The 13118-nt window shown below is 34.8% G+C and overlaps 1 protein-coding gene across 4 annotated transcripts in view; it reads right to left on the reverse strand.

The window, feature by feature from the left end:
• The window catches only part of Pgant2 (polypeptide N-acetylgalactosaminyltransferase 2), a 220540-nt gene that overhangs the window by 93555 nt on the left and 113867 nt on the right, over positions 1 to 13118 (reverse strand). The window lies entirely within an intron of this gene.

Genomic DNA, 13118 nt, shown 5'->3' on the forward strand with positions numbered 1-13118 from the left:
GTTAAAGTTTTAATTAAATATTTCAGGAAGTCTCGGGCGCGTAATTTTCCTTGATATTTATATTCTTAAAAAAAAAAAAAAAAGAATTAATTTATCTTAAGGAGAAAATTTTACTGCGCTCCTTCTCTTTAAAAATTTCTTATTTTTAATATTAAAGTACGCAACTATATTTAGATGCATAGTCTTTGGGCTGTGCGAGGATTCGTTAGCGAAATTCCATGCGGAAATTCTAAGTGAGCGAACGACGTTGTGTTGGTGGCAAGTCGTGACTGATTTATTATGTAGCCTGCATACAGTCGAGATAATCATTGTAATTTATATTCTATATAAGTGTGTATTCTCTGCGCGCGTGAAATCGAACGTGAATGAAGCTTTCCTAGCTTCCGACGAACGGGAATGAGACATTTTCCGACCTCCCGGCAAGATAGACCGGGGTAATAACGACTTAGGTAAACCGCAATTTCTGAATATATATTTCCGTGTACCGTTTCTTTCTTTACAAACGTGCAATTTACAATTCTACAGATATTCTTCCTATTATATAGCATGACGCTGTTTACTTTTGTAAATAAATCAATATATATCACAGTGTATTCCTTTCTTCGAATTACTTTATTCTGTGCAGCATATTCGCGAATTATTTATTATGCATTTAATAATATGTTTCTTATAAAAATTTTAGATTTTGGATTAATGTAGCTCCATATATTTGTCTGATAATATTTATATATATTATAATTATATATATATATATATATATATATATATATATATATATATAATTATTTATTATTATTTATATATTATATATTTATATATTATATTTATTATTATATATTATATATAAATATATAATATATAAATAATAATAAATAATATATAATAATAATTTTAATGTTTTAATTTAGATGAAAATAGTATAGCAACACATATTCATATTTTAATAAATTGATTATTGACATCATAATTCTCCAAGTAAAGTTATGTACAGAATATACAATTGTCACATAGAATGATGATGCTTTCGAAACAAGAATCTAAGATTGCCATTCTCCTCGCTGATTTGTATCTCTGAAAAACAAACAAAAAATTTTCGCGTCACGTTGCGAAAGTGACGGCGTAAATGAGTTCAATCAACTCAGCTGGGAGAAGACGACAGCTTCTGCGGCCCTGAATCGCCCGTAACATCCTTTCACTTGCGTTTAACTTCATCCGACAGGAGAGCAAGCATGCGCAATTACGGAATGAACCAGTTCTCGGTTTTAAGATAGTGTGAATATTTTTTTAAATCGTCCCTTTCACTAGGCGCTTCTACCGCGAGAACCGTCAACAAGTCCCGTCATAAATCTCCGAATACGTCGATCTTATCTAGCGGTTATCCACCCGTAAATCTAGCCGTCAAGTCGGTATTTCGTCTCCTGAGGACGGATCGGAATACATTAGTCGACCAGCATGATTTATCGGCCTAATTTAATACACATCCAAAACGCGAGGCATACATCTACAATCGCATGATTTAGACTCTAATTGAAAATATGAATCGATTCCGTTGTTGATGTATAAACGATTTAATATATAAACGATAAAATAATATTTTATATATTAATGCGATTGATTACATCATTAAGAAAACAATAGAATAAAATTGCATTAAAAATTAATAATAAAATCCGATTGATTCGTAACGAAATTCCTCATAATTGATGCAATACCCGTAGTTGCGATCTTTATTATTGTTAAGTAGGATTTAATGTAGAAAAATTTAATGTGAAATGTCAAGAATCTCTTAGAGCAGCAGTATTCTTGATATTAATAGTTTGCAAGGAGAAAGGATTTGTCCCTCTCATATGATATCTAGCATCGTCACGATGAAAGCAAAACCATTATATATGTTATATATTTACAAATGATCAGATGAAATTGCATAAAATAGAACTAGAGATACAAAAAGAGGGGTAACTCATTTGATACAAAGTCTAAAAAATTCAATGGACATAACTGTTCGCGTATCAATTATATTCGAATGAACATGAGGAGAATCTTGTAAAAATAGCTGTAAAACGCTTGAACAAAACGTGCCTGGATTTTCGATTCGTAAATGCCGTCGTATTCCTTAGAATCGAGAGGAATATTTTTATATGAGGAAAACATGTGTGTGCGAGATATTGCCAGCGTATATATGCGTGCGCGCACCTGCATTTGTCGTGACTTTCCTGACGATTTTTCAACTGATTTGTCGACAGCAATGGCGCAAATGCATGTAATGCCGTATGTTCCTCTTCGTCGATGTCGTGTGTTCTATTGCGACTCGCGTTGACAGATAGAATGGTATTGTCACTACGCAATTTTCGAATTTTTATGAAAATTCACCTAGCATTCAATCCACGCGAACTATAAAACATTTCGCGCAATTGACGTACGCTTTTTCAAACTTTTCAATAGGAAATAATATTAACAAAAAGAGAACGGCAGTTGTTATAAAATATCAAACTTTATTATAATTAAAACTCTCTTTCGAGATCTATAAATTGTGCTAAAATTCTATTTATATTTTTATGTGCCCTGTAATATAAAAAGTACTTAAAGATTTAAAATATACATATACATAATACATATCAGAAAATACTTACATGTATCGTAATATAACATATAATGTGATAAATCAAATTCCATTCTAATTTTTGTCGTGAATTATGGAATATCTAAAATAGATTTAATAACAATAATTTTGTGTTAATTGGACTTTGAAATATCCAAATACAGTGCACTAGGATACGATCGTTCAATCTTTTTGTATCAAAAAAAGTTTCATAATTTAATTATGTTTTTATTTATTTATCCTACACATTAAACATAAAATATATAATATATAAAATATATAATAATTTTCTTTTTCCGTTAAAAGGCTATACATTAGCTACAACATTTTGTAATAGGATCAGTTCTAGTGGCGTTAAATAAATATCAGTTTGATAAATTTTATAATGTATAGGATATCATATATAGTAGAATATTGTAAGTATTTTTAATAATCATGATGCACTCTCTTTTTTTTTTTTCGTCGATATAAAGTTGCCGATCTCTTGTTACAGTGTGATAATGTCTTAGTATAGTAAATCGAATTATATTAAGCTCTTTTATTACACTTACTAATCTCATGGCCGCGCTGCCATACAGCTGAATTATAATTCCTACTTTATCCTTAGTATTATTCGCGTGTAGCGTATATGAGAGTCATATGTGTGCTGGCTTTGCAAATATATGCGCGCAAAATGGACGTGCGAGCGGAGGAAAATCTACGACTGTTCGCGACAAGATGGAAATATCAAAATACGAGGATCTCGACCCGCGTGTTGAATAATACGCCTTCTATAAGCTCTAGTATGCTCTGAGCTCGTGGTATATGCGCGTTTGGTAGCTCGTGAGAAAAACACGACGAGGCAGATAAAAAGATCATATAATAGAGAGCTTCTCCCTAGCGCTCTTTATGCCGCATGAAATTTTCATTCAAGCGCATAGCCGCAATACAGCGCGCCATAAAACTGCATCTTTTGCTGGCGTCTTTCGGTGATATACCGATTGCAAAAAGAGACGGCGAGATCCGAGAGGAAGAGATAATCGGAAGAACGCGTTACTTGCTTTACGACTTTTAATGTCGGAAAGAGAATAAATTATTCCTAACATATGCTCCATTTCTCTGAAAGCTAATTTGAGATTCATTGAAACTACGCTTCGAAATGCACGCGCAGTTTCACCGTAAATATTTCATACTAAAGTGCTAAAAAAAAAACGAAGAAATTGCGGGAGTCTGTTTTATAAATATCACGAAGAGAATTGAACTGGTCGCGTTAATAGCTCCTTATGTTTCCCTCGCGAATAGAGCAATTTGGCTTCCGTTTAATTGGCAATATAACGGTAGAAATACCGGTGGAAAAGAAAATAATAAAAGCGCAGCGACGAGATGCGTTCCGTTGCTTTGGATGCGTTTTTCCGACGTGCGCGTATCTCGACAATGCATCACGAGGATCTTCAAAAAATGGACCAATCAAAAGGGAAGGAAAAGGGTAGGGTAAGATAGAGGAGAGAAAGAGAGGAAGGAAACTTAAGGTATGCGATATCGCTTGCGGCTATTAACTTTGCGCCGCGAGCGTTTATACGATCGTTACGACCAGCAACTTCCATTAATCCCCACAGGCCTGTCCGCGGGAAAAGATGCAACGGGCGACATATAACTTAACTCTCAACTTCGCGCGAGCGCAAAGCGGTCGCCTTTTAAGTACTCAGAGAATTGCGCGCATTGCAATTGTAGCCGAGCGAAAATTACGCTCGAATAGTTGCATCCAGCTGCGGTTAACAAATAATCGTCGCAATCGTCGTAAATTTATATACAGAAGCACGGCATATATTTGTTCGATCCTTCTTTCGGAGAATTCATTTTGATGTTATTTCAACATTCTTGCCAAATAATAATTATATATTATATATAATTTTTAATAATTTTTAATAAAAATTATATATATGTATAGAGTTTTTAATAATAACTAAAAATTTATATATAATTTATATAAAATATATATATATAATTTTAATAAAATATATATATAATTTTTAATATAATAATCATATATTATATATAATAATAATTTTGATAATTGTTTCAAAATATGCGAAACGATAAACTGACAAGATATTTCATAAGATATTTTAAGATGGAATCTAAATCTTCGTGTATATTTCAAATAAATGTTAGTTTAAATTATTTTGATGAGAATACGATTAGCATTGATCGGTGTTGACGATTTCGACATTGCTGTAATTATTGAGACTGTGCATTACGAACGTTTGCATCAGCCTAGCGAAACATTCCATTTGTAGATAATCCAAACTGTGATACTCGGTATAATAAACTCGTAGCATCGAGCGATCCCGCAAGTCGCGAAACGCGATTGGAAATGTCGATTGAGCAACTTTTGACTCGTTAAGTAACGTTACCAGAAGACGAGCGCGATCAAGTCCACCTTTCACGGATCGCCAGCCAATCGTTTTCTTCAGCGACACTCATAAATGCTACAAGATACGTAAAATGAATTAACTAAATAAATGAGTTAACATTCAAGTTTTAAATTGATTCATTTATTTTACAAGTGAAGAAGCTTATCCACATCAGAGAGTAAACATTTTAATCTTTCAAGCACTTAAACGAGTCATTTGTTCGGTGAATATTTATCTGGGTAATAAAGATTCTATTCACACATTTGATTTTTCATCATTTATCGTAGATTTCCAGAGACTTATCTTCGTACACACGTGAAATATCGCTTATTAAATTACTTTAAAATACAATTTCAAGGATTGCTACATATGTCGTTGAGAAGATTAAAAAACAGTTACCACAAATTTGCTCATATTATCAAATTGTTTAAAGAATTCATATAAACCAAAGAAAAATCGAAAGAAATTTAAAAAAATTATATTCGAATTAAATTGTATAACATTTATTGTACAATAAAATAAATCTTATTTGTTTTAAAAGTATTATAAGTCCACAATTTCGAAAATTTGATAAACTCGATAACTTTAGAATATTTTATCATATGATAATGAAATATTTGAACAGTATACTATTTTTTAAATGAATTTTTTAAACGAAAATGCTTATTATAATAAATAATAAATAACGGAGACTCGCGTATCCATATGTAATCATTTACATATCACATTTGACACTTAATGTGATTTCCCCAAAGTACTTTACGCCGAGCTGTGAAGCTACAAATTCGGTTACACGATGCCGCGATTCATGCCCGAACGAGCGAGAACATCTTGCCCGTCTACGACCCGATTTAATCTCGCGCAGAGCGATGTATCACGGACTAGTGAGAAATCAGTGTCGAGCCCTAAAAGCGTAGTTTCTCCCCCAATCCTGTCACCTACCCATACCGTGTAATCTGCTAAAAGCAACATATCAACGCGCTTTATGAACGTTTCGCAATGTTAGAAGATCCCTCCCTGGTACTCGTCGAAAGACGGAATCAAATTTGCCGACGCGAGTCGGGATCGATGGTACGTATAATTGAACGTGTCGTCTTTCGACGGCTTCCTGATTGTGCAGATTGCGTGGGAAATAACTGCGTTCCATTAAAAAAAATCAACCTTTGATGTTATAAATTAAAATTGATTATACATGATTGAGGAGAATTGTCAATAGAGCTCTTGTCGGAAGAATTTAGCCTCAGACATCTCATCAAGAGCGTACGAGATAAATTTCCTGGCGGAAACGCTGCAAGGAGTAAGGACAAATAATGCGTTGCATTGTGTAACGTGTAGTCGGGGCAGCTTCTCCACACATCGTAAGAGGTCCGGCAGTGAAAGGATCGTCCTCAAAACGCAACGGCGAGCGGTTCGCCTACAGAGAACTTGATTATATTGTACTTAAACGATTCCAGTGAAAGGTAATTCGAACTAAGAGTGTGGGACTTGGAAATTTGTTTTCACTCGGGGCAGGTTACGCGTTTGCGGCCGTGTTACCTTTTCGCCAAAGGTCAGATTGATTAAAGCGATCGCATCCTATCGTTGCGAACATTTTTAGACTCAATAAATCAGAAATATATGCGCGATTAATTGTGATACATCACGATAGGATTCCTTTCTACTGTGCTAAAATATTATTACCCATAATATCAGATTGCACATTTATTAAAAAAAATATTTTTAAAAATATTTCACTGTCTAAATTTAATTAATATAATTATACAGACAAATTTAATTAATATAAATATACAGACAAATTATCATTTAATTATAAATGTCTAAATTTAATTATAAATATACAGACAAATTGTAATTTTTTTTACAAAAATTTATAAAATTCTATATAAAAATTTTTCTATATAAATTTAATTAATTATGGAAAAGTTAATTTTATATGAAAAAGAAAAAAAAAGTCACTTAGTGTCACAAAACAATCATTTTGTTTTAAAGGGAATTCTTGTTACGAAAAATCAGTTGCTTCGTTCTCATATTTGGTAATCAATCACTTTAAGCAATTTCGTGCAGCACGCTCGTATAATATTGGATCGCTCCGACTTCGTAGACACGGCGAGATTAAACCGCTAAGTACGTAACAAACAATTGTTTGCGGCTCGCCAGCGATGAGGGCGCTCGTTTTTCTCGTCTCACAGCCATACCGGAAACGCAATGTCGCCGTGAAGAGGATATCGTGTTAAATTATGCTAGCGCCGTGGCATGCAGTCTATTCCGTAATATAATCGCGCATAAGTCAGTCGTCCCGTCCAATGAGAGAGAGGGAGAGAGTGAAAATAAGAGAAAAGACGGAAAAGGAAAAACAAAAAAAAGAAAGAAAAAAATGAGTGAAAACTCATTCCGCGCGCGTCGATTAAAAAGATGGCGTAGCAAAGTATTTCTTTAATAATCTCGCGGAAAAAAGGGACGGGCCCGATACGTATCCTCCTTCCCCGCTCCCGCGATGCAGATGGTGCTGCGAAATTGATTTTTAAACGAGATTCCGAGAGGCCGATGTCCGAAGAGTGCGCTATAAATTGCATCGGAAAGCCGTACGCACACTTGGAGACCAACCAAGAGACGACGCCGATTAACTTCCATCGGGATATTTATCGTCACGTAATTCTCCTCGGGCTCATCCGTCGCGAAGACAGTTCCCGGCGTTCCAACGAAATATCGCGGGACCAAATACTCTCAAGTGACTTCCCGTCGCGAAGGTTGGATCATCATGATTGAAACCGCTTAATTGCCTTCCTTTCCTGAAAAAGCAACGACGTTTCTTCCTTTATTCGTCTTCGTTTCCTCCTCTCGTCATGTCACTTGTATGATTTGTAACGATTCATAATCAAGTCATACGTTTACAACTTTTTATCGAAGACGTCTGAAAAACCAGTTCCTAAAGTAGAATCATCGTCATGAATCATTCCAGTTTTCGAATCATTCCTTTCCTTAAGATCTCGAATAGTTGATTAATCGGAATCCTCGGTAGCTTAGTTAATTCTCGCTCGAGCATGCAATCTTGGATACAATGAATAGATATATCACGAGAGACATAGCGAGATAGCATGTTATCCAATTTGATTTTGCTGATTGAAGAAAAAAAAGTTCACGCGATGAAAGAATCAGTCTGCGCGTTCTTGAAAGAGATCAGAGGAGAAAAGAAGAAATCGAAGAAGAAATAAATATTCTCTTGATTGTTGCTAAATATGTTTGTGAAGCAAGCACGACAATACTAAGAACAAATATTAAGAACTTTGATAGCATTTTTCACAGTTCTACAGTTCCTGATAAAAATTAAGAAGAGTTCCGCATTCCTTATATATATTATAATAAATCGAAATAAAAAAAATGTGCTAACTTCGCGAATCTAAACTCTCTCTCTCTAAAGTACTAAAACGCGTTGATAATTATTATTTTTGATAACAGTTCTCGATACTTCTGTTTAAGTTCAGTGTATATATGCAATTTTAGCTCTAATTATCAGTATATATATATATATATATATATATATATATATATATATGTATGTATATATAATTATACTGATAATTAGAGCTAAAATTGCATATATATATATATATATATATATATATATATATGTATGTATATATAATTATACTGATAATTAGAGCTAAAATTGCATATATACACTGAACTTAAACAGAAGTATCGAGAACTGTTATCAAAAATAATAATTATCAACGCGTTTTAGTACTTTAGAGAGAGAGTGTGTGTTGGGTAATTGTAAAAAATTGTTTAAAAAATAGTAAACGGTCAGAACTTTGCGTAAAAATGTTTCTAAAGAATAAAATTTTTATAGAACTATCGAGAATTGCCGTTAAAACTACGAAAAATTATCAGCATATTTTTATTAAGTGTCGTGCAAGTCGAGGACATTAAAAATTGTTTAAAAATGACTAATTATTGAAATATCGGTTTGAAATTGTATATATAGGCTGAACTATAGCAGAAGTATCGAGAACAATTATTAGAAATAATAATTTTTAACGCGTTTTAGTACTTTAGAGGAAGAGTGTCGTGTTGGATAATTGTAAAAAATTGTTTAAAAAATAGTAAACGGTCGGAACTTTGCGTAAAAATGTTTCTAAAGAATAAAATTTTTGTAGAACTATCGAGAACTGCCGTTAAAACTACGGAAAATCATCAGCACGACACATTTTCACTAAGTGTCGCGAACATTAAAAATCGTTTAAAAATTATTAATTATTAAAATATCGATCTGAAATTGCATATATAGACTGAACTTGAGCAGAACTATCAGAAACTCTTGCTAAAAATAATGATATTCAACGCGTTTTGGTATTTTAGAAGTAAGGATGTCGTTCTAGATTTGCGAAGTTAACACATTTTTTTCGATTTCGATTTATTAATATAAGGAATGCGGAACTCTTTTTAATTTTTATCAGGTTATCACTGTAGAAAACTATGAAAAGTGCTATCAAAACTCTTAGTATTTTTTGGAAATTCATAGATTGTCGTGCCAGCTTCACAGACACGTTGCTGATAGAACGTATCTAGTCTCATAGTGGATATTCAGATTTAACGACGTATCCTTTCGTGCCCAGGTAGAGGAAGCTATTGTAGCTATTGTACATAGCACAATCGATAACGTTGCTTATTCGAGTTCGCACGTCTTCACCGAAGGAAAAGAAAAGGCAAAAACGCGTGAAAAAAAGCGTCCGAAGAAAGAAAAAAGTCAGTTAGGGACCATGCGATCAAATAGCTATCGCGATAAGCGATATTAATAATCTTGTGATAACGAATATTTATTTTTCATAAATAAATAATACGTGTATTCTCTTAGATGAAGTAGCATCTTTCTCTTCGTAATATGATAAATGTGTATGATAAAGTTCATTATGTATTATTTATTTCTCTATGATTACGTGTAAATATTCTATTCTGAAATTATTTTATTCCCAAAATTATTTTATTCTCAAATAAAAAAAAAATATTTTATTCTCGATGAAAAGAACGCAATGTATACGAAATTTTTTTCGCAAATTTACCACAAAATCTCGCCTGGATCGTGATACTGAAATCGAATACTAAATTCATCTAATTGATCAGATTGCGGACCGTTAATGATAGATATTTCCAATTAGAGTGCACATCATTATTGTAGCCGGCGCACGCACTGATTATAGAATATAAATGGAATTACGGAATATTCGTCTGCGCGCGTGTTGCGCGAATACAGTGAACGATTACGAGATTTAGCGCGGCCGACGAAATCGCGCAATTTCCGCGTATAACCCGCCCGTGGTCGCGGAATTCCGCGTGTGGCAGCTGCGTGACCCGCATACTTCGTGTTGCGCGTGTGTGTCACATGGGCGATTGAAATTTAATTAAAACGTATGCGTGACAGAGATAGAGAGAGAAAGAAAGAGAGAAACCTCTCCGCCGTTAATTGAAAGCCGGCTTGATTAATCTCAATTAAAACAGCTTGACATGCAGACTCGCTCAATCTCACCCCGGAGGAATGACGAGATTAGGCTTGCATAGAATTCGAGACAATATTCGTAAAAATATTGTATTGGGATTGTAAGAATTTTTAGAAACTTAAATTTTGTCTTTTTTTACTATTTTAATTGCTTCTATATAAATTCGGTAATATGAATATTTTTATTTATTCAATAAAATTTTTTCAAGTTCGTATATAATATAGCAATTTTTCTTTCTTATGTAATTTCAAAATAGTTAATTTAAAAAAAAATTAAAATATGTATATTTTAGTCTTTTTTTTAAATTAATTATCTTGACAATTATTTTGATACAATTTTGATAACTAATTAAAAATCTTGTCTCGAATTTCACACGCAACAAGATAATATCAAAAGACTAGTCTTAGTGTCTTGTGCAACCCTAGATAAAATCGTGAGAAAGCATAAAATTTTACTTTACTTTACAGTACTTGGATTCTCGTAAACAAAATTACGGCACAATATTTAGCGCGATAAATGTGAGAAATCAGATTACTCATCAATTATTTCGTAATCAATTGCGTGAGAAACGTTTTTCCGCTGATTTTATGGCGTTTGCGTGGGTAGAAGAAAAACTTCCAGACTTTCTTGCCCTGTCGTGGTTTTGCCTGGATTGAATTTACAAGGAGATCCCACTCTCATTCTCCACCATTGCTACCTGCACGAGAGGAATATCTCGCGTGACGCGAAATCGATGAGAAGTATGATTATTGAATTACGAGAGTACCGCCAATTTCACGAGCTTATGGCTGTAACCGATTGCGCGGCATCCACGACGATGGAAAGAAGATGGGTTTTCTCTCTCGCTTCCTTTTTACGTGTACCTCGCAACAACTCGTATCGGACAGCTGAAGCAGCAAGGTGATCGTATTTTCTACAACTACCTATTCTCCACCGTCTTTCGCGGGAAACGCGCGGCACGTGATGTGAAACCGATAAGGGACACACGAGGCTGGAATTAATGATAATGTCTATCATTTTCTGTAATGGCTACTCCATCCAAGAGAGACTTGGAAAATAGATTTTCTGTAACAACAGATAAAATTGTCTTTTGCACTTCTCTTGAATTTTCTCGCTCTCTATTTCAAAACACTAAACTGAATGTTTCATCTGAATATCATCATAATTTTATAATAAAAGTTATCATATAAAAAAAAATAAAAATTAGCGTATCACGTAAATCCTATACAGATAAAGAGAAATATTAAAAAGTCCCGTCAAGGAATAAGATTCAAACGCGATTCTTCAACTCTCGCGAGAAAATGATTCCGAGTTAAGTCGCGCGCGTCCTTAATTCTACGTAATAGCCTTCGAGCAGCTCTTGTCGGATACTATCGCCGTGAAACGATTACGCAAGTATCACGGAGCACAACGGGAACATTGAATTCTCCGCGTTGCTTTACAAAGAGCTCCAGACGAGAGGAGAGACGGATCGTTGAGAAGAAGAGAAAAACAGGCGTCTTTCCATCTCTTCTCTCTCACGAAGAATTTAGTAGATGTTTACGAATACCTTGGCAGGGGCGTTAACGGTGTTACTCGACTGTGGATGTTAATAGCCGTCAAGATTACGGGACACACGCGTGGCCTTGTTCGGAACCTGTCGTCCTTGACGCATTCGCGGTCTTGCATTCCCGTACCACGCCCGTTGCACCGAGGCGGATGGCTTTCGATGGCCGTTACTTTCGCTAAACTTGAATGACAAGGGCGTGAAGATACTATTACGCAATCGATTACAGACGTAACAATTACAACAGTCTAGTCGCACCTGCCAACCGATCGATGAGAGATTACATCGTCACGATTTCATAAGATGGTCGCGTTTCTCTTGAAACGCTCTCTCGATCTGTCCGAGGACGATTAATCATAATCGATCACACAAGTGTGAACGGAGAGAGTGATATACGTGCATACTAACATATTTCTTTATTACTGCAATACTCGATTTTTTTATAAATGTTTAGTGCTTTGGTGATTTTATCGACAATTACATAAAAGGGGAATAAGATACTTTTTGCTTAATTGAAAAAAAAAGGAGAATAGTTTGTATTTCAATTTCTTAATATTATTACGGTCATGAAGTATCAGTTTTAATAATCGCGTTAACATTCTAATCTAACTTTCTCATCTGCCACGAATGTATTTATTCATGACCAAGCTATTATCGGCTCAAAACTTTCGCGTCCGATCACGTCGCGTCGTCTCGCCAGCTTTTAAGCACACACACACTCTCTCTCTCTCTCTCTTAACAATTATTAATTACGGTAGCTTAAGCAATTAACTCGACAAACTAATTGCAATCGTAAATCCTTCCGGACGGCGCCGGTATTTCCGAAGAGCGTCGCCGTATCTTGCATAATTATTACGGCCTGTTGCAGCGCGCGTGCGGTATCGGGGGATGCGTTCAACGCGGCATAGGGGTGGGTTTTTACAACGTTTCGGGATCGCTAATGGTCCGCACATATATGCTGCCTGCGAGACCATTAATCAAAAACCGAGAAAATATCTTGCGCTTAAAGTGCGCGGCGGACGCCCCCGTTGACGCTGATATGCACGAAGTTACATAAGTAATGCGCATAAATATGCACCCCTGGG

The sequence above is a fragment of the Camponotus vicinus genome, unplaced genomic scaffold (genome assembly GCF_025532165.1).
Source record: "Camponotus vicinus isolate PSW18456_S1 unplaced genomic scaffold, iyCamVici1.0 SCAF_9, whole genome shotgun sequence".
Taxonomy (NCBI): Eukaryota; Metazoa; Arthropoda; class Insecta; order Hymenoptera; family Formicidae; genus Camponotus; species Camponotus vicinus.